This window comes from Callorhinus ursinus, unplaced genomic scaffold (genome assembly GCF_003265705.2).
Source record: "Callorhinus ursinus isolate GAN/ISIS: 27379988/994484 unplaced genomic scaffold, GSC_fseal_2.0 scaffold15, whole genome shotgun sequence".
Taxonomy (NCBI): domain Eukaryota; kingdom Metazoa; phylum Chordata; class Mammalia; order Carnivora; family Otariidae; genus Callorhinus; species Callorhinus ursinus.
The window spans coordinates 30,411,998-30,421,098 of record NW_027397077.1 but is presented as its reverse complement, the minus strand read 5'-3'; positions in this window follow the sequence as shown (position 1 = coordinate 30,421,098).

The window sequence follows — 9,101 nt, the reverse complement described above, 5'->3', positions numbered from 1 at the left end:
TGGCTGAGGTCGAAGAGGTTGCTGCCTGTGTTCTCCTTTAGGATGTTGATGGACTCCTGTCTCACGCTGAGGTCTTTCAATCATTTGGAGTCTATTTTTGTGTGTGGTGTAAGGAAATGGTCCAGTTTCATTTTTCTGCATGTGGCTGTCCAATTTTCCCAACACCATTTGTTGAAGAGACTGTCTTTTTGCCATTGGACATTCTTTCCTGCTTTGTCAAAGATGAGTTGACCATAGAGTTGAGGGTCCATTTCTGGGCTCTCTATTCGGTGCCATTGATTGATGTGTCTGTTTTTGTGCCAGTACCATACTGTCTTGATGATGACAGCTTTGTAATAGAGCTGGAAGTCCGGAATTGTGATGCCGCCAGCTTTGCTTTTCTTTTTCAACATTCCTCTGGCTATTCTGGGTCTCTTCTGGTTCCATACAAATTTTAGGATTATTTGTTCCATTTCTTTGAAAAAAGTGGATGGTATTTTGATGGGGATTGCATTGAATGTGTAGATTGCTCTAGGTAGCATTGATATCTTCACAATGTTTGTTCTTCCAATCCATGAGCATGGAAAGTTTTTCCATTTCTTTGTGTCTTCCTCAATGTCTTTCATGAGTATTTTATAATTTTCTGAGTACAGATCCTTTGCCTCTTTGGTTAAATTTATTCCTAGGTATCTTATGGTTTTGGGTGCAATTGTAAATGGGATCGACTCTTTGATTTGTCTCTCTTCTGTCTTGTTGTTGGTGTATAGGAATGCCACTGATTTCTGTGCATTGATTTTATATCCTGCCACTTTATTGAATTCCTGTATGAGTTCTAGCAGTTTTGGGGTGGAGTCTTTTGGGTTTTCCACATACAGTATCATATCATCTGCAAAGAGTGAGAGTTTGACTTCCTCTTTGCCGATTTGGATGCCTTTGATTTCTTTTTGTTGTCTGTTTGATGTGGCTAAGACTTCTAATACTATGTTGAATAGCAGTGGTGATAGTGGACATCCCTGCCGTGTTCCTGACCTTAGGGGAAAAGCTCTCAGCTTTTCCCCATTGAGAATGATATTCGCTGTAGGTTTTTCATAGATGGCTTTTATGATATTGAGGTATGTACCCTGTATCCCTATACTCTGAAGAGTTTTGATCAAGAAAGGATGCTGTACTTTGTCAAATGCTTTTCCTGCATCTATTGAGAGGATCGTATGATTCTTGTTCTTTCCTTTGTTAATGTATTGTATCACGTTGATTGATTTGCAGATGTTGAACCAACCTTGCAGCCCAGGGATAAATCCCACTTGGTTGTGGTGAATAATCCTTTTAATGTACTGTTGGATCCTATTGGCTAGTATTTTGATGAGAATTTTTGCATCCATATTCATCAAGGATATTGGTCTGTAATTCTCCTTTTTGATGGGGTCTTTGTCTGGTTTTAGGATCAAGGTAATGCTGGCCTCATAAAATGAGTTTGGAAGTTTTCCTTCCACTTCTATTTTTTGGAACGATTTCAGGAGAATAGGTATTAATTCTTCTTGAAATGTCTGATAGAATTCCCCTGGGAAGCCATCTGGCCCTGGGCTTTTGTTTTTTGGGAGATTTTTGATGACTGCTTCAATTTCCTTAGTGGTTATAGGTCTGTTCAGGTTTTCTATTTCTTCCTGGTTCGGTTTTGGTGGTTGATACATCTCTAGGAATGTACCCATTTCTTCCAGGTTATCTAATTTGCTGGCATAGAGTTGCTCATAATATGTTCTTATAATTGTTTGTATTTCTTTGGTGTCGGTTGTTATCTCTCCTCTTTCATTCATGATATTGTTGATTTGGGTCATTTCTCTTTTCTTTTTGATAAGTCTGGCCAGGGGTTTATCAGCTTGTTAATTCTTTCAAAGAACCAACTCCTAGTTTCATTGATCTGTTCTACTGTTCTTTTGGTTTCTCGTTCATTGATTTCTGCTCTGATCTTTATGATTTCTCTTCTCCTGCTGGGTTTAGGCTTTATTTACTGTTCTTTCTCCAGCTCCTTTAGGTGTCGGGTTAGGCTGTGTATTTGAGACCTTTCTTGTTTCTTGAGAAAGGCTTGTATTGCTATATCCTTTCCTCTCAGGACTGCGTTTCCTGTATCCCAAAGATGTTGAACAGTTGTGTTTTCATTTTCTTTGGATTCCATGAATTTTTGTAATTCTTCTTTAATTTCCTGGTTGACCCATTCATTCTTTAGTAGGATGCTCTTTAGCCTCCATGTATTTGAGTTCCTTCCGACTTTCCTCTTGTGATTGAGTTCTAGTTTCAAAGCATTGTGATCTGAAAATATGCAGGGAATAATCCCAATCTTTTGGTACCGGTTGAGACCTGATTTGTGACCTAGGATGTGATCCATTCTGGAGAATGTTCCATGGGCACTAGAGAAGAATGTGTACTCCGTTACTTTGGGATGGAATGTTCTGGATATGTCTGTGAAGTCCATTTGGTCCAGTGTGTCCTTTAAAGTCTTTATTTCCTTGTTGATCTTTTGCTTTGATGATCTGTCCATTTCAGTCAGGGGGGTGTTAAAGTCCCCCACTATTATTGTATTGTTGTCGATGTGTTTCTTTGCTTTTGTTATTAATTGCCTTATATAATTGGGTGCTCCCATGTTAGGGGCATAGATATTTACAATTTTTAGATCTTCTTGGTGGATAGACCCTTTAAGTAGGATATAGTGTCCTTCCTCATCTCTTATTATGGTCTTTGTTTTAAAATCTAATTTGTCTGATATAAGGATTGCCACCCCAGTTTTCTTTTGGTGTCCATTAGCATGGTAAATGGTTTTCCACCCCCTCACTTTCAATGTGGGGGTGTCTTTGGGTCTAAAATGAGTCTCTTGCAGACAGCATATTGATGGCTCTTGTTTTTTAATCCAATCTGATAGCCTGTGTCTTTTGATTGGGGCAGTTAGCCCATTTACATTCAGCGTAACTATTGAAAGGTATGAATTTAGTGCCATTGTATTGCCTGTAAGATGACTGTTACTGTATATTGTCTGTGTTCCTTTCTGGTCTATGCTGCTTTTAGGCTCTCTCTTTGCTTAGAGGACCCCTTTCAATATTTCTTGGAGGGCTGGTTTCGTGTTTGCAAATTCCTTTAGTTTTTGTTTGTCCTGGAAGCTTTTTATTTCTCCTTCTATTTTCAATGACAGCCTAGCTGGATATAGTATTCTTGGCTGCTTATTTTTCTCATTTAGTGCTCTGAAGATATCATGCCAGTCCTTCCTGGCCTGCCAGGTCTCTGTCGATAGGTCTGTTGCCAATCTAATGTTTCTACCATTATAGGTTACATATCTCTTCTCTTGAGCTGCTGTCAAGATTTTCTCTTTGTCTCTGAGACTCATAAGTTTTACTATTAGATGTCAGGGTGTTGACTTATTTTTCTTGATTTTGAGAGGGGTTCTCTGTGCCTCCTGGATTCTGATGCCTGTGTCCTTCCCCATATTAGGGACGTTCTCTGATATAATTTGCTCCAATATACCTTCTGCCCCTCTCTCTCTCTCTTCTTCTTCTTCTGGGATCCCAGTTATTCTACTCTTGTTTCATCTTATGGTATCACTTATCTCTCAAATTCTGCCCTCGTAATCCAGTAGTTATTTATCTCTCTTTTTCTCAGCTTCTTTATTTTCCATCATTTGGTCTTCTATATCGCTAATTCTCTCTTCTGCCTCATTTATCCTAGCAGTTAGTGCCCCCATTTTTTATTGCACCTCATTAATAGCCTTTTTGATTTCGATTTGGTTAGATTTTAGTTCTTTTATTTCTCCAGAAAGGGTGTCTCTAATAACTTCCATGCTTTTTTGGAGTCCAACTAGTATCTTTAAAATCATGGTTCTGAACTCTTGGTCAGACATCGTACTAATGTCCATATTGAGTAGGTCCCTGGCAGACAGTACTACCTCTTGTTCCGTTTGCTGAGGTGATTTTTTTCATCTTGTCATTTTGTCCAGAGGAGAATAGATGAATGAGAGAACAAAATATAACAGATTAACAATGTCCCCAGCAAATATACTCTAAACAAATCAGAAAAGAGCTGAAACCAGGGGAAAAGAAAGGAAAGAAAGAAAAAAGAAAGAGGAAAACAAAGAAAACGAAAATGATAAAAACAAACAAAACAAAACAAAACAAAAAAACAGAATATGCTCAAATATGATCAGGCTGGTGCATAGATCAGTGCCACACACTAGATTTTGGGTTTATTTTGGTTTGTTAGAATAAATTGCCTCCTAAAGTTTAAAAGAAAGAAAGACTTATATATGTACAACATAAGGGTTGATACAATGAAGGGATGGAAGATGACTGTAAAGATGAAAAATATAAAAGATTTTATAAAAGGAATTGATAAGATAAGAAGTTGTTTGAAAAAAGAAAGAAGAAGATTTAAAAAACAAAAAGGGGGAGAGAATGTGATCAGGCAGGAGACTAGAACAAAGCCATACACTAGTGATTTAGGGTATATTTTGATCTGTTAGAAGAAACTGTATCTCAAAATTTTAAAGAGAGAACATATATATGCCAAAAATAAGGGTAACTACTATGAAGGGATAGAATATGACTCTAAAAATGAAAAATAAAAATGTTTTTTAAAAAAGAGATTGATAAGATGTTGTTTGAAAAAGGGAAAAAGAAAAATTCAAAATAAAAAGATAGTTAAAAAAATGAACTTTGAAAGACTAAGGAATCATGGTAAAAAAGCCATGAATTCTATGTGCAGTATTCCCCTAGCGCTGGAGTTCTCCCGTTCTCCTTGATCGGTAAACTTGGTCTTGGCTGGCTGTTCGTGCTGATCTTCTGGGGGAAGGGCCTGTTGCCGTGGTTCCCAAATGTCTTTGCCGGAGGTGGAATTGCCCCGCCCTTGCCAGTCCGGGCTAAGTAATCAGCTCGGGTTTGCTCTCGGGAGCTTTTGTTCCCTGCAAGCTTTCCGTTCGGCTTTGGAGGACAAGAGTGAAAATGAAGCCTCCCAATCTCCGCCCCGGAGGAACCAAGAACTCGGGGCCCCACTCCTCAGTGCACCCCCAGAGAAAAGCAGTCAGTCACTCCCGTCTCCTCGGTCTCTGACCACACTCCGTGCGCACCCGGCCTGTGACCGAGCATTTCTATCTCTGGCACCTGACCCCATGTGGAGTCTCCAAACCCAGCCACTCCTCCCTGGGGAGTAAGGGGAGTCTCCCCGGATCTGCCACCTGTTGGGTCCCTGATGCAGGAGCAGTGGCCCGACTGTGTCACTGATCACAGTTTATGGCAACCCCGAGCTGAGAGCCCCCGCCTCGGCTCCATCTCTGCAGCCGGCTTCCCCGCTCTGAAACCTGGGAGCTCTGCTGCTCTCAGGCATCCCCGGTCTTTCTATGACCCCGAGGGTCCTGAGTCCACACTGTCCCACAAGTGTTCCACCCCCCCGCTTAGCCACTGGAGCAATGTCCCTCAGTGGAGCCGACTTCTAAAAGGTCCGATTTTGTGCTCCGCGGCTCTATCACTTGCCAGAAGCGGCCGATAGAGGCCCCCTCCCCCGCCGTCTATCCTCCCGAATATCGCCTCGGATTCACTTCTCCACACATCCTACCTTCCAGAAAGCGGTCGCTTTTCTGTTCAGAGAGTTGCTGCTATTCTTTTCTTCGATCTCCTGTTCGGTTCGTAGGTGTTCAGAATGGTTTGATCCCTATCCACCTGAGTTCCTGGGACCAGACAAAATCCAGGTCTCCTACTCCTTCGCCATCTTGCTCCGCTCCCCCCCCCAAGTTTGAAAGTTCCATCAGGGAAAATATTTTTACAATACTCTTAGATATCTGCCAACTGATAACTGATAGATTTGAGTCTATTTTAATACCTTTTCCATTATTATGGGTTTCTTAAAGCTATTTAGCTCAGTAAATATAAAGACTGCTTTATACTTAATACATTGGTTATTTGCACAATTAACATGAGCTCAGCAGCAGAAAGGGTTCTGTCAGATGACTTAGGGAACTCCCAAAAGGCCCAGAAGGGAAAGCAAGTAAATAAAAAAGAATGCATAAGGGTGAGTTTTAATGCTCAGCATAAATTTCAGACCAACATCAGTACCATGAGCATCAGTGAAGGGGGTGGTACCAGCTTTAGAGTGGACATTTTTGCTTCCTTCTCAATTTATATCCTCACTTTTTTATATAGAATAAAAATAGTAGCAACTATTAGAATACAATTTATTAGCAGGCATTGTGCTAACACTTTTATATTCATTATCTCCTTTAATCCTTTTGCCATTTAGAATGCCAGAAGAATTTAATAATCTGTCCAAGAACACATGATTAACAAACAGAGGTACTGAACTGATACCAGATCTATCTGGATCTATAACCTAAGCTCTTAAACTCTGCACTGTTGATGTTATTCCAAACCCTCTCTTAGGTTTTGTAGAAAACTTGTCCAAGTTCTGCTGTATCTTTCATGCCATGTATACACTCGATCTGTGAGGAGGCAAACATGTCCTGAGAGTTTATTCAATATTTTTTTCTTTAGTTTGGCTGGAGAAGAATCAAGTCATTTACTAGTTTAGAGAACAAGATTCTCTTTAAATTTTCCATATGATCCACCAGGGACACAATCAAAATCAAAATCAATTTGGTCATGGGTTCAAAAGGTGCATTTTGTGAATATAAACAATAGAAAATAATTTTCTACTTCTCTGAAGAGAACCAGACAACCTACCATTAACTAGAGTGTTAGAGATTATGCCATGCATGAGTTTTAAATGCCCAAATTAAATAGATCTAAAATTATGGAGAGAAAGCAAGCAGTCAAGCAGTGTACTTAAGAGTTGGAGAGGAAATGACTAATTTTTACAATGTCTTGCATGATGTTGATAGAGATTCTATGAAAGAGCTCCAAGAACAACCAAGTATGTAAAACACTAGCTTGGACAGACTTCCATCCTATTACTTTCCCAGTCTTTAACATGATCTTGACTCTCTAAGAAGGAACTTCTTTACAGTGGACTCACATTCCTTTGATCACAGAAGGCTTTTGTCCCCTCCATCCATCCAACCCTCAGAAGGACCAAACAATACAGAGTGGGCTGTCAGCGCTCCCGGGACGCTTCTGTGAGAAACGGCGATCCAGGCAGTAATAGGTGGTCACTGCTCTAGTAAATCAATGTGAAGTGTGATTATTAGGAAAGAAATAAAAGTCAGAATTGTACGGGTGTTTTCATCTAAAGAAGAAAAATCAAAAGTTTTCTGGTGAGAAGGAAAGTGTCCAAGTCAGATGTTTCACCAGTAGGAACACTGCATAATGAGCTTTCACATTCAACCTAACCATCTGATGTGTGTACCCTGAAATGAATGGCAGGACTTCGGCTTCTTTTTGAAATTTTAAGTGATAAATGCTTATTTTTGGCACCAAAAGTCATGGTCTTTTTTAGATACTGATTTCCCAGCTGAAATAACTCATCCTAATGATCTGCACAGACCTTACACTACAGATAAACTTCCTTCTGCCATCTGTAAATGGAGCGTAAACAGTAGGAGGGCACTGTGGTTACAATATGCAGCTTCTGTTAGTAAAAACCAGAGAACAGATGTTAGCAAGGAGAATGTTACAGTGCTTTCTTATTTATTTATTTATTATTTTATATCCCAAAGTGTTAAAGGAGTGATAGTAATCTCATTTTGCATTAGAGGAATAGGAGATAAGCTCTTCGGGTAGAAGGAGGCTACCCGTTTTGCTGTGGAAAATGGTGCCCTTAAGATCCCTTTCACAGAAGCTGGATTTCCAGCTTCACTTTACTCTCAGACCCTCATTCCACATGGCTAAGCCCAACAAAATTGTCACCCATCTAGGGCTCATGTTGACAGCTCATAGACTGAACAGCCTTATGCCATGACCCTTATAAGCTAGTTCTCAAGTCACTCGGCCATTCCCGATCTTTGTGGGTGACCCCACAATTTCAGCAAACACTGCAACCATCACCTTTCAAATCTGTTCTTAATTCTTCGTGGAAATAGTTGCTGACACTTCCGACAGCATGAATTCTTTCCCACTGAATCTAAGGGATTCCAGCCCAGGGGATTGCCTCTTTAAGAAGTTCTGTTTTAATAATTAATAAAATAATCTTAAACAGATGTGACAAGATATTAATATTAGTAATCTCAGATATTGTGTAAATCGGTGTATGGTATTCTTTGAGCTTTCTGAAAATTTTAATGACATTAAAAGTCTTTATCTTTACATACATATAGTGCTTTTTAGGTTAGACATTACCTTTGCTTGCTGTGTCATGACGAAATCTTAAGAAAAGCTAGTGGAGAAGTAAGTATATAAAACCCAGCCCTGCGAATGGCCCAAGAGCAGCAGCTGAAATGGCAGAGCCTAGGTTCCTCTTCAGGCTCCAAGTTTCAAAGGTCAGCACACCTTCCACTATGCCACAGCATCTCTGCAAAGGTTATGCTTTCAGGTATTTAGTTTTGGACCTGCTTGAATGGGATGACCTCTGGGAGTTAAGAGAATAAGTGATTGCCGTGAATTCTTAATGTCGCTGCTGACTAGTTACTTCTTCAATGTGTGATGAACCTGAATAACTGTCCTTTCTTTATACTATGCTTGGCAGCAGTAGTAATAGTACTACCTGACTGTATTGAATGTTCGACTATACACCAGCTCCACTTTACATGCATTTCATAGCATAAAGACAAGAGAAGGAGAGAGTTTCCTCAATTACAGGTTGATGAAAATGTGTGCTATAGGCTTTGAGAGATTAAAGAACTCTCTCAAGATCATTTAGTTATCTAGCTTGCAAGTGGTGATGCCAGGATTTACATCCAAGAATCTCTGGCTCTTAAAACCTATGTTTAGTTACCACAAACCCAGGAAAGGTAAATGCACTGTGTACGTGCTGCCACTGTCTAGTCCTTTGTCCATCGTAGACGTTGCTAATTGATCATGGCACTCTTTGTTGTCCTACGTCAATGTACCTCCCTTTCCGGACAGCCACGACTATGTGATTGGAGTGGGGCATGTGAAATGAGTTCCATTCTTTCCTTAACTTTGTTGACTTCACAGTTCATACTCTAAAGCATTAAGACATACTTTGAGGGGAAAAAAATAGCTTATATTTTATCATTGATT